We start from the raw sequence: 20,858 nt of genomic DNA, 5'->3' as shown, positions 1-20,858 counted from the left end.
AAACATTCTCTAGCTTTGGTCTGTCTTGGTTTTTCTCCTACCTCTCTGATGGCAACTTCACAATTCTTTTGAAGGTTTTTCTTCCTCTCTCTGCCTCAACTTTCAATATTTTGTTAGTTCTATACCATTTCCCCACATGATTTCATCTATTCCTATGAATGGCTCTGAAATATTTCTAGTGAGAACTGGACCTCTGTAACCCACTGCCCACTGGACGAACACTTTAATGTTCCTTGGACAACTCAGACTCAACATAGCTAAAGATGGATCCATGCTCTTCCCACTTAATTTATTCTCCTTCCTGCATTGTCTATCTCTGTGAATGATAGCCCTGTCTACCTAGTTGCTCAAGCCAGAAATTTGGTAATTATCTTTGATGCCTTCCTCTCCTTCCTTGCTATCTTTACTCCCATGTCTAATAAACCACCAAGTGATATTAATCTTAACATTACTCTCTTTTCATGTTCTCCTCCCCAAAGCTCCTCATATTTTACATAGATTGCTACAATGGCCATGACAGGGCATTCTCCCTCCTATCTAGGACCCTTCGATCTTCTTCCCACACTGCTCCCTGAGCAATCAGGTTACCATGCTGCAAGAAACCCTCCAATAGCTTTCCATTCCTCCAGTGAAACAAAGAGGTGTGGGAGTGAATGTATAAAGCTCTGTTGACTTGGTGAAGTCTTACGTCTTCATCTTTGTCAGCCATTCCCCATCTCCTTCCCTGTAATCCAACTCCCTGCATTTCCAAAAAGGGTCTGTTTTCTTGACGCTAAGCCTGTCCGCGTGCTGCTTGCTCCAATTTGATTGTTCTTCCTTTCCTTTGTTTAACTCAGCCTTCTAGCTAAGGTCAAAGGGGGGGTCACCTCTACCAGAAATTCTTCTCTAATCCCTGGTCCAAGTTAGGCTCTCTTCTTATCTATCTGCCTCAAACATCTCTTATCTATCTGCCATAAACATCTCTATGATAGGCCATGCTCACTACTTTACTCTGTCCTTTACCTATTGATGTAGCTGTGGTCCTGGCCGGTGCTCAGACCCGGCTCCCTAGGTCATGGAATGTCCCAGCTGGAAAGGACTTCCTTTTCGTTTTGCAGATGATGATTTGTTTGTGGTTTACTGCCTTTGAGAAAGGAATCTAAACTTCCTGTTTTAGCAATTGAAAAACTGTTTACTAAGGGCCTGCCTTGGGCAAGGTGCTATGTTAGGCATCTTCAGAGTATATAGAAACCCTTCTCTTAAGTTGCTCAGTGAGGCAGAGGAGATAAAATATCTAGTAAGTAAAATGCAACCAGTAAAGAGGTAAACAAGAGAGGTAGAGATAAAATGCTGTGAGACCTCAGAGGAGGGTATGATAAAGGACACTGGGGTTCTCAAAGGGGTTAAGGAAAGTCCTGTGGAGGAGCTGTGTCTTGAACATGGGTGGCAGGGAATAAATTGTAGAAGGGGCATTTGGGGCAGAGAGGCTAGTAAGAGGAAAGGCAGAGGCTAGTTGAATTTTAAGCAATGGGCATAATTTGCTATAAATCTGTCTGAGAGTTAGCAGGCCCTTTCACGATTTTTTTTTTTTTTTTTTTTTTTTTTTTCGTGTAGCACCAAATTGGAATCTTTTGCTGCTCGAAAAATATTTAGATAGCCTAGATATATTATCCTGTGTCGTCATGTTACTCTGGCTGTCTCCTTTTCCCCAGCATTCAGAGGATCAAAAGTTTGTAACATTTATTTATTTATTCAGTAAGCAGTTATTGATCTTCACTAAGGGCTGGGTGTAATGGCATTTGCAAAGATAAATAAGACAAAATCACTGCTTCCAAGAAGTCACAGTGTTGTGAGTGTGGTAAGAGATAGAAAGGTTACAGGATGGTTAAAAAACAAAGTAGACCAGGTGTGTTGGCTCATGTCTGTAATCCCAGAGCTTTGGGGGGTAGAGGCAGGTGGATTGAGACCAGGAGATTGAGACCAGTCTGGGCAATACAGTGAGACCCCATCTCTACAAAAAATAAAAGAATTAGCTGGGTGCAGTGGTGCATGCCTGTAGTCCCAACTACTGGGAAAGCTGAGGCAGAAGCATCACTTGAGCTCAGGAGTTAGAGTCAGCAGCGAGCTATGATCACATCACTGCACCCCAGCCTGGGCAACAGAGCCTGTCTCTAAAGCAACAACAATAACAAGGTAATAAATACTGTCTGTGACACAGGTATGAGCAGGTTGCTATAGGAGCTGAGCCAAGGGAGCCCCTACCTCTGGCCTGGGGCAAGAGGAACCATTAAAGAAAATGTGAAACCTCTGAAATAGGCAGGAATAAAAAGTGTCCCAGAGGCCGGGCGCGGTGGCTCAAGCCTGTAATCCCAGCACTTTGGGAGGCCGAGGCGGGTGGATCACGAGGTCAGGAGATCGAGACCATCCTGGCTAACATGGTGAAACCCCGTCTCTACTAAAAATACAAAAAACTAGCCGGGCGTGGTGGCGGGCGCCTGTAGTCCCAGCTACTCGGAGGCTGAGGCGGGAGAATGGCGTGAACCCGGGAGGCGGAGCTTGCAGTGAGCCGAGATCGCGCCACTGCACTCCAGCCTGGGCGACACGGCGAGACTCCGTCTTAAAAAAAAAAAAAAAAAAAAAAAGTGTCCCAGAGATGGTTACACTATGTGAGAAGTAAATGGGAGGTGAGAAAATGGAACCAAGGTGGTTAGCTTTTTGTATTTCCATAGATTTGCAACTGAGCTTCAGCAATATTTCTACCCTGACCTATGTTATTTTTATTTAATTTTAATTTTTTTTATTTGAGACAGGGTCTCACTCTATTGCCCAGGCTGGAGTGCAGTGGCACAATCTTGGCTCACTGCAACCTCCGCCTCCCAGGTTCAAGCAATACTCCTACCTCAGCCCCCCTGGTAGCTGGGATTACAGGCATGCACCACCATGCCCGACTGATTTTTGTATTTTTAGTAGAGATGGCGTTTCACTATGTTGGCCAGATTGGGGTCGAACTTCTGACCTCAGGTAATCCACCTGCCTTGGCCTCCCAAAGTGCTGGAATTACAGGTGTGAGCCATCATGCCCGGCCAATCTATGTTATTTTTTAAAGAAGAGTTGAAATAGATCAAGGAAGAGGAGAAAGACCTGGTTCTGTAGATCTGACTCTGCAGTTTGTGTGCTGTGTCATAGAGAAAAGTTAGTGCCCGTTTGGACATGGGCCAAATGACTTTTTGAGTCTCTGGTAGCAGAAATGACCTGGAATCCTGTTTTCTTTCTGATGATGAAGCTGGGCATAGGTATTCTGATGGACACAGCCAAGATACTTAAGCCAGCATTTGCTGAGAAACAGTGAAACTCATTTTCGGACATTCTTCCCCCGTGACTGAGAAGTGTTAGGTTTTTGTCCAGCAGCAGTAGCTGTTCATTGCTGTTTTCCTTAGAGAGAAAGGCTTTTTTTTTTTTTTTTTTTTTTAACATTCTGACACCTTTTTTTTCCCCCTCAGTATCAGCACTGCTCACTAACCACATCGTATGGTGATAAGAACCGAAATTACTCATTGACATTATCATGGGGCTATTTTGAAAACATTATCTCATTTCATTTCCTAGAATATCATCAAGTCTCCACAATACCAGTTCCTTAAAGGAGAATGTTTTTGTTCCAACTGAAACCAAAATATTTTAGTGAATTTTGTCTTCAGTATTACTTCCTTCCTATTGTAATACTGTGGCCAGAAGTATAACTTTTGGCAAACTCTGCCATAGCAGAATTTGACCCAGTTTGCTGAATTTGAAGTTAGCTGTTTTCAGTAATTTCTTTTTTTTTTTTTTTTTTTTTGAGATGGAGTCTTGCTCAGTCCCGCAGGTTGGACTTCAGTGGTGTGATCTCGGCTTACTGCAACTGCTGTCTCCTGGGTTCAAGCGATTATCCTGTCTCAGCCTCCCGAATAGCTGGGATTACAGGCACCCGCCATCATGCTCAGCTGATTTTTATATTTTAGTAAAGACGGGTTTCTCCATGTTGGCCAGGTTGGTCTTGCACTCTTGACCTCAGGTGATCCACCTGCCTCAGCCTTCCCAAGTGCTGGGATTACAGGCTTGAGCCACTGTACCAGGCCTGTTTTCAGTAATGTATCTTTACACTTTAGGTAGATCATCTGTGTTGCAGATTACTTATTGTAATTTTCAAATCCTGGACTGAATTTCTTTCATCATTACCTGTGGATTTGTCATCTCTTTCTTCATCCCCACCCTCTATTCAGGCACCATGTAACCAGGCAGTTAGACAAAGCATTGTTTCATAGCTGAATCCACCACATATTTTTTTTTATATATATATTCCCAAAGGTATACAAATAGTTTTCATATTGTTGGAGAGTTTGACTTGTTTCCAATAATGTAGAAAAATAGTTGTTTAATAATTAGACACTCCTTTTGTTTGATCTTGAATCCTTTTTCATGAGACCAGATGAAGTGAGCATTCATTAATGGTCCTATGAAATAATTATTTTAAATACTTTTAACCAGTTCCAGTTTTTTTTTTTTTTTTTTTTACTTTTCTGATGTATTTATCATTCATGCATTCACTGACCATTTACACCATTTTTATATTGCTCTCTAAACTACTATATTCAAAGCTAATTGTAGGCAACATCCTTAAATACAGTTAAAGCAATAATAGTTCAGGGGGATGAGTGTTAGCAGCATTTTAGGATATTCGGAGAAAAAGGTACAGTAAGACATCTTAGAGTTTCTAGGAGGTCCAGGGACTTGTTGGCTAATGTTTCAACCGTAAGAACTTGTTTCAGCAACAGTCTTGGCCCTACTACATGAGTCATAAACACCAGGATAGGCAATGCCTTCAGCCAGATGCAATGGAAAAGGGTTTGTTAACATGGAAAATATGGGATGGCTATACCACATATGTCAGTAGGACTCCCAGAACTGAGTCTTTTAGACCCATTAATTACTTTTTGAGTGAATTAATGTATATGAGCAAACACATTTAGGATGTTGCTAGCATTATTAGTCAATGATCAGAATTCCTTGCCAGACAGATTAAGACCGAGACCAGCTAGTTAATGAATTTACTGAAAGGCTCATTTATAAGACTGCTTCACAGGGAATTTAGCAATAAACAATTCTGCCAACTCTTGATCTTTCAGCTATAGCCTTTCTTCCTGTATTTCTTTGGAATAACACATAATTAACATACAGCGATCAAGTTTTTGCTTGTCATTTAATATAGCACATTTTTTCTTTTGTGTTTTAGTATGTTTGCATATCAAGCAATGCTTTTAAAGCTTATGCAAGGGTTGTATTTTGGACTCTATTTCTTGATAATTTTTCATATCATCCTGCTGGGTAGAGACAGTGTGGGAAGAAATGCAGAGATTTTTATTGAATACTACCTTGTTTTTAGATGGTGTTTAATATTTAATATGTTGGGTCTGCTCATTTAGGAGGAAAAAGTATTCTTTGGATTTTCTTTTGCATAGGTTATTTTAGTTGCCAGTCTTTTCTGTGTCTGAAGGGTCCAAAATGCCTGATAAAAAATAGGTAAATAGCAATGAATGTGATGGTAGGAAAATAGGAATTGATGTTGCTATGAAAGTGTTAATCTCCTATCATCAGTCAATATTCCTGGTTTTAGTGTCACAGGAATTTGACAGCCTCCTCAACTTTAGCCACCTCTCAGAAAATCCTGCTTCTCTTTTGAACAATGACTCCAGGACTGGAAGATGGGTGAGGCATCCACTTAGTGTGTCAACAGTGTGGAAAGGACCAGGGTGGAAAGCCGACTAGAAATCCACAGTGCTAGTTAAAGAAAAGAGGACTTTGAAAAGAAGTGAGAATAAGTGTGAACAGTTGACTCCTAGTAGGAAATTAGTGGAGGATGAACTAAATTAAAGTTCGGGATAAGCAAAGAACAAAGGTATATTCTATGGCCAGGAGCCAGGCTGGTTGTGTAGTGAGTGAGGCAGTTTTATTTATTGAGTGTGCATTCACAGAGTGTAGGGGTATGTGTGTGTGTATCTGTGTGTGTGTGTGTGATCAAGTCAGCTGCTTTCTCTTTAGCTCCAGTTAGTTGTCAATATGTGGGCCTAGTGTTACTGGGTTATCTCACTTTTCAAAAGAAATGAGGAACCTGATATTTTAAAGGATATATGTCAGATTTTTTTTTTTTTTTTTGAGATGGAGTCTTCCTCTGTCACCCAGGCTGGAGTGCCGTGGCGTGATCTCGGCTCATTGCAACCCCTGCCTCCCAGGTTCAAGTGATTCTCTTGCCTCAGCCTCCCAGGTAGTTGGGCTTACAGGCGAGTGCCACCACACCAGGCTAATTTTTGTATTTTTAGTAGAGACGGGATTTCAGCATCCTGGCCAGGCTTGTCTTGAACTCCTGACCTTGTGATCCACCCACCTTGGCCTCCCAAAGTGCTGGGGTTACAGGCATGAGCCACTGTGCCTGGCCAATATGTCAGATTTAAAATGTGGCACTACATTAAAAAAACTGTGTGAGCCCAGGTGACTATCTATGAGTTGATAGGACACTTTGGTCACCAGTGGGTCACCTCTATTCAAAGCTGATTTTAGGATTACATGCTTCATGCTGAGAATTGTGCTACTGATTAACTGGGCAACCTCAAAATCACCATCTGAATAATGTGCTCTAAGAAGACTTAGCACATAGGGTTGTTTTGAGAATTAAATAAAATGATTGATAAAAAAGCCTCTGCTACAATGCAAGGCAGTTAATAAGATAATAAGTGTTAGCTGAATTTGAATCAGCAACCTCACATAGTACTGAGGGTCGGGTTGGTCTTTTTCATGTCTACATGCATGACAAGCTTAGGAGGAATAAGTGGTGATTTCTGTTATGTGGTTTTACAATGGCTTCCTCCACAAGTCTCTCTTCACCTTTGTCTGCCAAGATACATATTTGAGATTAACCTTTGCAGCTATAGATAGGTCTCTTTTAAATATAAATGCCCCCTGCCTCATGGGTGAGTGGGCATGGAGGTATAAGGTGGTGGAGATCACATGAATTGCATAGACATAGCTATAGTACCTTGGCAGCCTTCTGCCTCTCCATCCCACAATCTACTCCTTGAGAGACCACTTATCCCTGGAGCTTACTTTCAACCATCAACCAGACACTTAAGACACTTGAGACAATTAGTTATCTGAGTATAATTAGACATAAACCTAGCCATATCCATGAATCAGGGATGTCAAGGGAAAAAAAGATTTGACTGTTCTTAACTGAAAGTTAGAAAGCATCTAACTTTCCTTTACAGAAAGGTACAGGGAAAACCTGTCTTTGTCTTCCTCAGTTTACATTTCTTACTGGTTTTCCCCCAGTGTTCCCTTCTACTATATCTCCGCTATGACACATATTAGGGAGCTGTTCCTTAGTGTTGGGAAGGTGTCACAAGGCTCTTAGGGCCAGGTAGAGAAGCAGCTTCATCTTGCTAGCCAGCTACAGATGTTAGGCTGTCCAGTATCATACATTGAGTAGAATTTAAAGGCTTATGAGATTCAGTGTGGAATGATGTCCCAAACTATTAGTGATGTCTTCCACAGGCCCATGAGTGGAGAGTAGAAACACATGCTAATTCTGTGCCTAGTAAATATAAATATTCACTTAAACTTGATTTAAAAGCAAGGAAAGAAAAGTAAGTTTGCTCATATCTATCCCAGGTTTGCTTTGATGTGTTAAAGCTAAAGGACAGGCTAGGCACTGTGGCTCAAGAGTGCCTGTAATCCCAGCACTCTGGGAGGCTGAGGCGGTGGATCACCTGAGGTCAGGAGTTCAAGACCAGCCTGGCCAACATGGCGGAACCCCATCTCTACTAAAAATACAAAAATTAGCTGGGTGTGGTGGCGCACACCTGTAATCCCAACTACTCGAGAGGCTGAGGCAGGAGAATTGCTCCAACCCCGGAGGCAGAGGTTGTAGTGAGCCAAGATCAGCCTGGGCAACAGAGTGAGATTCCATCTCAAAAAACAAAACAAAACAAAGCAAAAAACCACCTAAAGGACAGAGCCTATGTTTTTAGTGGGCTTTATTATATATTTGCATGTCATTTTGGCAAGTATAAGGAATCTTTATTTTTGAAATCACTAATATGGAGATTATTCCTTGTCCTCTATAGATATTATTTCTTTCTTCCTTCACCTTTTCCTTCCTTTCCTGTCATTATCCTTCCCTAATGTTTGTGTATTTAAGAGATGTCACTTCTAGCTCAGTAAGCCACATTCTAGATAAAGAGTAGGTTCTGTCTCTGAAGATGATTCAAATAGTAAAAGATCTGGAAAGTCTGAGTTCCAATTTCCTCATGGTCTTTCTGGTAACACTTGCCCAGAAAGCCAGTCTTACTCTGCCTAGACCACATATAATTTTCCTAGGTAAATATGAAGTTCTCTTATCATAGAGACCTCAGGTGGTGACTTGAAATGCCCCCAGGGACCAAGTAGAATGTAAAGCAGGGTTAGTTATGGGAAGGCAGCAGCCCAGTGGGAGAATAAATGGCACCTGGCCTTTGGCTGGGCATTGTGGTGAGCTGAAGGGTGTGCTCATCTCCAGTTGATTGCTGCAGTAAACCTGGGTCCAGGACTGCAAGAACAAACATTTAGATCTTTTTGTGGATGTTAAAATATAATGTGGGGCAGACATAACATGTCTATGGACTGAATTTAGCCTTAGAGGCTCCAATTTCTGATATCTAGCTAAATTAAGAAGTGATCAATGACATTAAGAGCAGGTGGTCTGAAATCTTTGCTTATAGAATAAGAGGACCTGAGATAAATATGTGTATAGGGAGAGATGGGAATGGGTAGGCAGTGCAGAGAGGTGATGTCTTAGGGATAAGTCAGTACAGTGTCTTGAGCACTACATGAAAGCCCCCTGGAAGAAAACATATGGAGGGACAGCAGTAGCAGCAAGATTAATGCTATACATGGGATGTACAAATGCAGGACAAACATAGCAAGGAAAAGAGACAAGAAAAGAAGGGCATGAGTGAAAAGAAAAGACTTTACGTGTTTTGCAATCAGCACAGCAGAGACCTTTCAGGAAAATATTAAATAATGTAGAGAGAGTCACTAATTGTCTTTTAACATACACAAGACAATGACTGACAGTGAACCAGGAAACTGAAATGATAGGATTGAGAAACTCATTATCCAAAATTGACTAGAGAGCATTTACTTGCTGCTAAGAAGGGATAAATGACCAGAGTCAGAATTTCAGGTACAGCATGCCTCTAATTTTTTGTTTAGGATGGTTTCTTAGTCTGTATGTGTTGCTGTTAAGGAATACCTGAGACTAGGTAATTTAGTAAAAAAGAGAGCTTTATTAGCTGGGCATGGTGGTGCCTGCCTATAGTCTCAGCTACTTGGGAAGCTGAGGTGGGAGGATCATTTCAGCCCAGGAGGTTGAGGCTGCAGTGAGCTGTGATCATGCCACTGCATTCTAGCCTGGGTGACAGAGTGAGGCCTTGTCTAACAAGAAAGTGTGTGTGTATATATATATATATATATATATATATATATATATATATATATATATATATATATGGAAGAGGTTTATTTGGCTCACAGTTCTTCAGACTGAACAAGAAGGATGACGCCAGTATCTGTTTCTGGTGAGGGCTTCAGGCTGCTTCCATTTGTGGTGGAAAGAGAAGGGGAGCTGGCGTGTGCAGAAATTACAGGGAAAGAGAGGAAGCAAGAGAGAGGGAAGATGTTAGACTCTTTTTAACCAGCACTAGGAGAAACTCTTGAGGGGAAATAATAAAGACAGAACTCACTCATTAATGTGAGGAAGGCACTAAGAGATTCATGAGGTATCGGCTTCCATGATCCAAACAGCCTCCCATTAGGTTCCACCTCCAACATTAGGAATCAAATTTCAACGTGAGATTTGGAGGATCACATATCCAAACTATAGCAGATGGTATACTTAAATATTTATTGACTATTCGTAATTCTCTAGAACATTCCTTAATATTGAAAGCCCCAGGTTGGTGTACCACCTGGATTGGTTATACCTCGAAATCCCAGATAATGAGGTTATAAGTGTGGAAGGAACCCTAGAGATCATATAGTACAGCACTTCCTTTTTAAAATAAGGATCTTTGACCAGAGGGATGACAACTTAATCAATGTCACAAAGCTTGTAGTCCATCTGGGTCTAGAACATAGTTTCCCACCTTAGATCCAGTCCTGATTTCTGAGCTCAAATCCTAACAAGAGTTATTATCTCTAGTACCCCTATCTATCCACCTAGTGGAGAAAAAAGTCAGGCAGAGCATGAAGAGGAGAACTGGAAGTACAAACTAGCATTTGAATGAAGATTGCACATATTTACTGTGCCCTTGTTTTCCTCTTTCTTAACTCAATGACACCTTCAAATAGGATTCCTTGCTTGAATTATCTCTGATAAATAAAACAAAGTTTTTGAATGTAGGTGGAATCTATCAAAGAGTTCTTTTTACTCTTCATACAAATTCATATTAATTTTTTTGTCTCATTGAATGGGGGCAAACTTCCCCCTTGCTGTTCCTGTGATAGTGACTGAGTTCTCATGAGATCTGGTTGTTTGAAAGTGTGTGGTACTCCCCGCTTCGCGCTCTCTCTCTCCTCTACCACCATGTGAAGAAGGTCCTTGCTTCCCCTTTGCCTTCCACCATGATTGTAAGTTTCCTGAGGCTTCCCAGTCATGCTTCCTGTTAAGCCTGTACAACTGTGAGTCAATTAAACCTCTTTTCTTCATAAATTACCCAGTTTCAGATAGTTCTTTTAGCAGTGTGAAAACGGACTAATACAGAGCCAATCTTCTACTATGTTTTAGGATCTAAGTCATGCATATTCATCATGTCAAAGCATAAGTACTGATTATGAGGCTTAAAAACTGTGGTTTTAACTTAATATATAGATTTAGCTTATTTTTATTTTTATTTAATTTTTTTTGAGACAGAGTCTCACTCTGTCACCCGGGCTGGAGTGCAGTGGTGCCATCTTGGCTCACTGCAACCAATGCCTCCCGGGTTCAAGTGATTCTCCTACCTCAGCCTCCCGAGTAGCTGGGATTACAGGCACCCACCACCATGCCTGACTAATTTTTGTATTTTTATTAGAGACAGGGTTTCACCATGTTGGCCAGGGTGGTCTCGAACTCTTGACTTCAGGTGATCCACCTGCCTCGGCCTCCCAAAGTGCTGGGATTACAGGTGTAAACCACTGTGCCTGGCAGATAAGCCATTTATTAACTCCATACTCCTAGCACCAGCTGTCACCCTGGGCTTGTTGGAGGTCCAGGGGTTAGAAAGGGAATGACAAAGTGCACAAGCCCCTACTACCCTATGCCCCAGACACACCCTCTCTGCTGGCAGTGCAGATAATGTGTCCCAATACCCTGGAGGAGAACCACCACCCCAGGGAGAATCCTTTCTTCTCCAACCTCCTGGGCAGGTCCCAGGTTGGAGCAGCAGGCCAGACAACCAGGCCCAGGTTGTCAGGCCTGGCCGCACATGCGGACAGAGGATATGGTTGGGGTACCCTAGGGTGTGGGGGGGGTCAGATTGGGATTGGGGGTCATAAAGGCTGTGTTCCAGGACTCCTCCTCCTGCCCCCAATCCTCTGTGCCCTATCTAGAGCTCTCCTAGCTTTGCTGATCTGTGCTCACGTCTTTGGGGAGCTGCCTGGTCTCCAGGGAGAGCCAGAGGTTGTTGCATTTCTCCAACTCCACTCTTGTTACCCCATAGCTGGCACAGAGCCGGAGACCACGGCCACTAGTAGGATCCACTGCAAAGGATATGGAAACTTCCTCTGAATGAACATCTGCAAGCCAAAGGCCATGCTCGTGCTGGGTGCTTGGCAGCCATGGTGTGGTCCACCTAGGACAGGCCCAGGTTCACCATGGTTGGCCAGGTTCAGGTGACTTAGCTTTTAATTAAAGTATTTTGGTTAGCGTATGTAGTAAGATGAATGGAGAAATGTTGATATTTTAATTTTATTTTAATTTTCTACATTTGTATTGTGGATAGTGATTTCTAGAACAGAGATTCTTAGGATGTCATTTTATTTGGTTTTTTTTTTTTTTTTTTTTTTTTTTTTTTTTGAGACGGAGTCTCGCTCTGTGGCCCAGGCTGGAGTGCAGTGGCCGGATCTCAGCTCACTGCAAGCTCCGCCTCCTGGGTTTACGCCATTCTCCTGCCTCAGCCTCCTGAGTAGCTGGGACTACAGGTGCCCGCCACCTCGCCCGGCTAGTTTTTTGTATTTTTTTTAGTAGAGACGGGGTTTCACCGTGTTAGCCAGGATGGTCTCAATCTCCTGACCTCGTGATCCACCCGTCTCGGCCTCCCAAAGTGCTGGGATTACAGGCTTGAGCCACCGCGCCCGGCCAGGATGTCATTTTATTTCAGCAACTTCCACTTAACTTCTGTGCCTTACCAGGGAAGTGATTCTAAAGGAAAGAGAGTGATAGGTACTTCAGAGGTGTATCTGAATCTGATTCTTGGTGGATTAGGTGGTGGAAGTTATATGTAGTTTGAAAATGCATGCTTTTGGAGAATTTACAACATCCTGTTGTGGGAGGTGTGTTGCCTCCTAGCTCTGAAAATCCCTATAGTACTTGTTCCCATCTTGGGGTACTGGCTAAATTAGGATTATCAGGGGTCTAAAAGGAGTCTTAGAAAATGGTCCTCAACCTCCTGGTTAAAGAAAGATCTTACAGAGGCTCTCCAAGTTAGATGATACTCTGTGTGTGTGTGTGTGTGTGTGTGTGTATTACCACACCAAACTGGGTTTACATACCCATGCACAATGGAAAGCCAAACACTGAAGCACTGGATTTTTGCAGTGAGAAAAGTCTATTGTAAGTTGACTGTCAAGGAGACAGAAGGAAATGCTCAAAAATGTCTTCCTGAGCTGGGGGCTGGGTCAGGTTTTATAAGCATAGGGTAATGAGGTGTGATCTGATTGGATCTTGCAATGAGGTGATGCCAGAACTCAATATGATTGGATCCTGGATCCTGCCATGCAGTGTCTACTCCTTAATACAGCCCCTGTTCCTGCTCCTCTATTGGAGCACTTGGGTTTCCCCATAGTTGCATGCTTGGTTCATCTGGGCATGCTCAGGTTACATGACCTTCAACCTGGGGGTCCATGGTGACTGAAAAACAACTCACAGCTTTGTTACATAAAAGTTGAACGATTGGTCTGGTGTGGCTATATGTGTTTTGGGAGTAGTGGGTTAGGAAGGGGAAAAGTTGGAAGAAAGAGTACCTGAAAGTAGCTCAGACTCCAGTAGCTGAAGGGATTTTTTCTTCTCCTGATGTGAGCCTCTGTAGTTTACCAGTTTATCCCCAGACTTTCAGAAGCAGCTTGGGTCATATTTCTTTTCTCTCTGGTTCCTTATAGATTAAGAGATTGGGGGGAGGGCGGTGAAGAAGGGGCCAGCCTTCAAGCAACATCGAGGCAAGATGGCAGCCACCACGGGCTCGGGAGTAAAAGTCTCTCGCAATTTCCGACTGTTGGAAGAACTTGAAGAAGGCCAGAAAGGAGTAGGAGATGGCACAGTTAGCTGGAGTCTGGAAGATGACGAAGACATGACACTTACAAGATGGACAGGGATGATAATTGGGCCTCCAAGAACAATTTATGAAAACCGAATATACAGCCTTAAAATAGAATGTGGACCTAAATACCCAGAAGCACCCCCCTTTGTAAGATTTGTAACAAAAATTAATATGGAATGGAGTAAATAGTTCTAATGGAGTGGTGGACCCAAGAGCCATATCAGTGCTAGCAAAATGGCAGAATTCATATAGCATCAAAGTTGTCCTGCAAGCGCTTCGGCGCCTAATGACGTCTAAAGAAAATATGAAACTCCCTCAGCCACCCAAAGGACAGTGTTACAGCAATTAATCAAAAAGAAAAACATAGGCCCTGCCCCTTCCCCCCCATTTGATTTAGGCAGTCTTCATTTTCCACAGTAGTAAATTTTCTAGATACATCTTATCACCTCAAAGTACTAGAAAGGAAGCTCCCATTCAAAGGAAATTTATCTTAAGATACTGTAAATGATACTAATTTTTTGTCCATTTGAAATATATAAGTTGTGCTATAACAAACAAACAAAAAAAAGATTAAGAGATTGGGTTAGAATGGGAGAAACAGATTAGTCAAACATCCTAAAGATTAAATGTCAATTTTGTATTTTGATGATCATGGTTATATATGAGTTTCATTCATTGAAAAATAAACACAAACACATGTCCCTGTAGGTTCATCAGTTGTAACAAATGTACCACCCCAAAGCAAGGTGTTGGGGAGGCTGAGCACATGTGGGAGGCAGGATCTATGGAAAATCTCTACTTTCCATTTAATTTTGCTGTTAACCTAAAACTGCTAAACAACTTTTAAAGAGCATACCTTCTTCTAGTTGCCTTTAAGCACTTAGTGTCTTATAACTTCATTGGTATTTATGGCAAAAAAATAAATTGAGGCTTCTGTGCTGGAAGTGAAACTGGCCCAGTTGTCTCATAGAACTGATGTTTATGGTTTATTTTGGATAAACATAAAAATTGACCTTTCCAGTCTTAAAACTTGAGAAAGTTACATTTGTCTTATCTGAGTTCCTTTCTCAGGAAACTAACCAGCAAGCTCCCCAGATAGTATTATGGAACTGAAACTCACCAGGTCACTGCATCTAGACAGTGAGACACCAGACCCCTCACTGGACATGATTGCCTAACTGATCACCAGCTTCCTGTTGACCAGTCCTTTTCTTTACTCCTCCCTAATTCCTATTTTTCCACACAGTTACGTTTCTCCCTTGCTGTACCAACCCCTACTTTCAGTTGGTTGAGGAGATAGATTTGAGACCAACGTCCCATCACCTCAGATGCAGGACTGGAATAAGTCTTCTTCCCTGGCAGTACTCCTTGTCTCAGTGATTGGCTTTCAGTGCAGAGAGCAATGGGACCTAGACCAAACCCCTGGTGTTTTGGTAACAGAAGAAATATGCTGACATATTCCTTTTTCCTTTCTTCTCTGCTCTCTCTTCCATCTCCCACTTCTTTATACAGCTGCTGGCTTTTAAACCTGTTGCCCCCTCTCTGATGTTCACTTAGGCTCAAGACAGTGCCTGGTATGTAGCAGATGTCCAATAAGTTTTATTGACTGACTGAAAAAAAGCAGGAATAAATGACTCTGATTTGAAGGTTCTAAACTTTGGTATAACATGAACCTCTGTTTCAAATTCAACAGGCATTTGTTACATCTTAGGGGACTCCAACAATTTGAGGATTTCTAGCCCTATACATTTTTGTTAAGGGTTAAAATGAGTCCTAGTTTTAGAATAGGTTTTTATAAATGGAAAATGGTTTTAGAGATCATCTAATCAAGTACCAGCATTTTTCAGATGAGATTTTGTATGTGTGTGCTCTTGTGGGATTGAGAAAACAGGGATCAAGAGAGGTTTACTGATGTGTTCAAAGTGTGTTCAAAGTCACAAAGCTAGTCAGGGGCAAAGCTGATGTTTTGAAGTCCAGCTCTCCTGACTCTTAGTAGCACATTCATGACATGACGATTCTCAGAGAAAAACTAAACTAGGAAGATGTTCTGGGAGGTGACAAATGGCACATTGATGATTTGGATTCTATGGTGACATGAATATAACTTGTACATTTTCCTTATCATCAAGCTGATTTCTACTACTGAGAATGTTCCCCTTTCTGAGGAGTATTCTGTAGCTTCAAGTTCTGCGACTTCTGAGAAGGGCTCTGTGGCTTTGACCCTGAATAGAAGTTTTAAATGAACTTATTTTATATATATATATATATATATAAAAAGTCCCTTAAGTTTCTGATGTCAGGAAATTCTAACTGTGAGCTTATATAAATTTGGATTCCTAATGGGAGATGAAAATTCAATAAAGTGGGTCCTGCTGATAACCTACAAAACATTAAGTTACATATCAAAAATCAAAATAGGATATGAATAGAAACACTTATCTTAGACTCATCTTAAGTTAAGCACTTTCATCATAATTGGCTTGAAAACATTGCCTGCCTAGAGGTGAAATAAAGTCTGCTAACGTGTACGCCTGCAACAGAAACAGAGCTGACAATCAGTTGAAATGATGTCTTCAAGAGCATCAAGATGTCATTCATAGAAGGCTTGGAGACCTTTGGAATTAAATGGAGAGAGGTTGAATTCACTTTATGTTTAATTGTCTAGAAAATATTTGTAGTCTTTGTCTACCATCCTTGCCAAATTACTGTGATCCTGGCTGCTTACTGGTCTGCCTAACCCAGCCCAAACTGGGTGATTAGAATCATTTGGGAAAAGAAATGATTAACTCTAATGTTAGCTATGGGGACCTGTGGATGTTTGGATTGATTCAAAGAAGAGGAATAAACTAAGCCAATAGGGTGGATGACTGATGAAAGTTATTTAAATAGTAGGGAGTCCACAGGTCCTATTTTAGACAAAATCTGATTGTTTGGTCGTCTTCATACCTTTCACTGATTACTCCTTATCACTTCTAGAAAGGCATTAAAATGACATTTTACACTTTAGCATAAATTACATTAGTTTTACTATTTTTTAATATATTTTTTCTTTTTTAATCCCTAATGTGATAGTCAAAGTATATTAGTTTTACTCGATTTTTCTGCCTTAAAAAAAGCAGCTAGGACTTCAAACATTTTTGACCCCATGTACACTTAAAAGAAAAAAACATTTTCTGAGTTTAACTAAATTGAGATCTGATTAGATTCTAGCCTTAGTACTTTTTCTCCCTTCCTTCCTTTTTTTGTCCTTTCCTCATCCTCTTTCTCTTCCTCCTTCTCCTTTTTCTTCTTCTCTCACTTTCTCTCTCTCTCTCCACCCTCTCTCCCATCTTTCCTGTCAGGAGAGGAAATGGAAAGAGAATGGTAGAGCTGGAAAATGTGCTTTATAAATGTTTTATTCCTTCCAGGATGTAAGATATATTACAATTTACCAATAATAAAATTCAGATCCTTGAATATAAACCATTTCCCTTATTGACTCTGCTTTTTATCCGCACCATTTTAGAGCTGGGTAAACGGCATGGCCAGAGAAATTTCGCAGTGCTCCAGCCTACTTTTCCACTGAAGGAATCTCTTCCCTCACCTGTGAAAAGGCCAGGGAGGAGAGCTCAGGCCTTTCTCCATCACACTGTGTAAGAGCTTAGCACTTGGACTCTCGAACATCCCTCTCCTGGAAGCAAGAGCAGAGAGGCAGCCTCAGCCCCGGCCATTCATTCAGCCCCGTGTACGAGGTCTGTCTGAGGTGGTGCATATGCAGGCAGCAAGAAGTCCAGCTACTTCTCTCTCCAGCCTCCCCCATCATTGGTCTGTCACAGTGCCTGGAAAGAACTGAGAAAAGACTGTTAGATCTTGTTTATTGGACAAGGTGTTATGAGATAACTTTTAGGATGTTGGGGCCATTTCCTCAATCTCTCTAAAAGTTGTTATTTGTTATTTTCCTTCTGGTACTTCCATCTGGTACTGTTTACTTTTTATCCTCTCACCTGTTATTATTTCTCTCACCCCTAAAACATAACAAGGCATTTCTGATCATGTGTGATGTTTATCCTTTTAGTGAGAGGCATTAGATAATAGATAAATAATAAGGGGAGTTTTAGTAGTTTTTCCTAAATATAATTTAAAGCAGGATATATATATATATATGTATTTTTTTTAGCTGCTGTTTTGCTCTGTTGCCCAGGCTAGAGTTCAGTGGCACGATCTCTGGTCACTGCAAACTCCACCTCCTGGGTTCGAGTGATTCTCCTGCCTCAGCCACCTCAGCAGGTGGGATTACACAAAACAGGATTTTTTGAAAACTGTGAACCTCAATTCATTAGTGGGATATAAACTCAATATAGTGAGCTTCAACTTGCAGCAGCTTTTTTTTTTTTTTTTTCTGAGACAGAGTCTCACTCTGTTGCCGAGGACGGAGTTCAGTGGTGCAATCTCGGCTTACCGCAACCTCTGCCTCCCCAGGTCAAGTGATTCTCCTGCCTCAGCCTCCTGAGTAGCTGGGATTACAGGTGCCTGCCTTTGTGCCCAGCTATTTTTTTTTTTTTTTTGTATTTTTAGTAGAGATGGGATTTCACCATGTTGGCCAGGCTGATCTTGAACTCCTGACCTTCTGATTCGCCTGCCTTGGCCTCCCAAAGTGTTGGGATTACAGGCGTGAGCCACCGTGCCTGGCCAGCATTTTTTTGTTGTTTTTTTTAAGGAAAAAATTATATAAAGTGTAGCAAAAGTCAGCACAGTTTTGTGAAACTGGCTTCAGTTACACAGCCACGTGGGAGTGTAGACTTGGGTGTGACGTGAAATGCATTTCTTTCTTGTTTTTGAGACAGGGTCTCGCTTCGTCACCCAGGCTGGAGTGCAGTGGTGCAAACACGGCTCACTGCAGCCTCAACCTCCCTGGCTCAAGCAGTCCTCCCACAGCCTCCTGAGTAGCTGGGACTACAGGCTTGCACCAACATGCCTGGCTAGTAAAATACATCTGTTACAGTGGGTCCAAAGAATCTGAAGCTATTGATTTAAGGCATTCATGCTTTCTGCGCTCAACTTAAAGTAGCATATACTGTCTTTGTAAGATCTTAAATCACTGGGTTTACCACAGAGCTTACATTTCCAGAGGAACCACTTCACCTGACTGGTAGGAAATCCACAGGGCCTATTTTGGGTAGGCTGGAGGTAAAAACTTACTAGATAATAGAGCTGTAATAAGAAGTTTAAAGAACTATTTGTATGAACTGTACCATCTGCTTGCCACTGCTCCAAACTTTTACCCACTTGCTTTTTGTAAAGAGGTCACCTGCTTATTTAAAATATCCTTTTGTAGTGTATTGGAAAGGTGTGAGAACATATGAAAATGGTTGTCAATGGAGACGGAAGGGGCTTTGTTCTCACTTAAGAGAGCCCTGGGAGGAATAAGGTTTTATCTGGATCAGGATATCCAATTGCATTGGATAAACATGGCCTGAGGCAGGATAAAATTTAAAAACACAATAATAAACCTCCTGGTGACATTCTCTGTTCCTTTTATAGTCCCTCAGCTGGCTTGTTTGCAGGGTGCAGGATGGGTGACCACCTAACGTGCTTATGTGGTCAGTAAGTTATCTGAATAGGGTCTCTCTGGACGCCCTAGAACTTGTGGAGCTGGGTTGTAGCATAGTAAATGCAAGCTGTGCTGGTGTTCACAGCTAGAGTGAAGGAGAGTGGTTGGATGTGCACCTGGCTCTGCAGGAAGCCCTTCTCAGGTTGTTGCTGAGGATATGGCACTGGAATGGTTAGAAAGGCTGTAAGAGCTCCACATGCCACCTGGCCCTTTTTGGGTATGTGGTGCCCAGAACTGAGCTGCTATTTAGACTGACAAAAATAGAGGGATTTTTTTTTCTCCCCTCTTTGGGCAACCTGCCCTGTATTGTACAGAGGAAGGCACAAAGAAGTCAGTGATTTATAGACCCTCTGTAGGGAAAACAACAAAAAAAGCAAAACAAAAACGTCCAATAAACTTAAGCTACACTTTTCCATTAGCAGCTGGTTTTGCCTTTCTTGGAAATAGCGTTTCTTGTATTGAATCCAGCTTTAGAAATTCCTCCTGTAGTCTCAAGATCTGTCATCAGACAGGTCAATGGGTAAAGCTCATTGGAGCTGTTTTTATCTTTATTCTGTCCAAGAACTTGCCTGCTTATCCTTCTCAGACAATATAATGTTTCTCCAGACTCAGGAGTAGGTAATGGCTTATGAAAATATATTGATGTCCTATTTGGAAACTGACCTTTTACTTTTATCCTTGTTATCCATTTTCTTCTTCCAGTCTGTTATTTGAGAAGGTTGGGACAAAGAAATGCAAAAGGAGAGACCACAGCTTGCTGGGGATCTCGTCCACCTCCAATAAGCCACAGGCCATGTCTGTACACTTAGTCAAGGCCCTTTGAATATGTTTTGTGCCAGTTTGACTCCTTTTTCATGTGCAGACTTAAAAAGAGAAGTAAACTGACATCTCATTATGGAGGACTTCACCTCAAGTATGGACATCAGAGAGAGGCTTTGACAGAAGTAGGCCTCCTGACTTATTTTCCCCAGGATCCCAGTCTTTACCCTAAGATCTTTGAATTGTTGCTGATGGTGGTAGTTAGAAAGTGAATAAAGAGGAGGCACATTACACACAAGGGATGAACCCCTAGAACTTTTCATTCAGTGGAAGAGGCTGGTGGAGGGGAGTGAAACAAGGCTTCCCCTACCTGTCGAGGTTCCTTGTCTGGGCTAGAAATTAAATTGACATAAGACAGATGAACAGGAGAAAAACATATGTAACTATATATGCGTGGGAGTCTCCCACAAAATATGGAAGTCCATGAAGAGTGAGATGATTGAAGCTTATCTAGCATCCTGAGCTACAGAAAAAATCGGGACCCAGGATCTCTGGTGGGCGAGGCAGCAACAAGCCTCAGGGAGGGTAAGGGGAGGAAACGCACGGTGAACAAAAACTGTCCTGCTATGCAGATAGAAAATCGTCAGGTAATAAAAATTATCTCAAAGCAGCCTTCTTGCTTGTACCAATAATTTACTACTATAGATTTTCTTTATAAAAAATTTTCTTTTATAGACGTAAATTTATTTTACAAAAGGGCAGTTTTTCAGAGCTATTCCTGTGTTAGCAGTTTCTCAGAATAACCAGCTCAAAATGAGCCAAAGAGGTATATTTTGGGATGGCATATTCTGGTCCCCTACAGTCATATTTTGGGGTGGAGTATGCTGAGCCCCAACACTGAACACTCATGAGGGAGAAGGGGAGGGTAAGTTATGCCTTGATGGTTAATT

At 41.7% G+C, this 20,858-nt stretch overlaps 2 pseudogenes; one reads left to right on the top strand and one right to left on the bottom strand.

Annotated features, from left to right (window-relative positions):
• Positions 1 to 11,641: 11,641 nt before the first annotated feature.
• Positions 11,642 to 11,900, bottom strand: LOC112634093 (annotated as a pseudogene).
• A 1,563-nt stretch (positions 11,901 to 13,463) lies between these two features.
• Positions 13,464 to 13,908, top strand: LOC112635064 (annotated as a pseudogene).
• The last annotated feature ends 6,950 nt before the right edge of the window (positions 13,909 to 20,858 follow it).

This window comes from Theropithecus gelada, chromosome 11 (genome assembly GCF_003255815.1).
Source record: "Theropithecus gelada isolate Dixy chromosome 11, Tgel_1.0, whole genome shotgun sequence".
In the NCBI taxonomy this organism is placed as follows: domain Eukaryota; kingdom Metazoa; phylum Chordata; class Mammalia; order Primates; family Cercopithecidae; genus Theropithecus; species Theropithecus gelada.
Note: the sequence above shows the minus strand (reverse complement) of the source record. Positions and strands in the feature narration are given on the sequence as shown.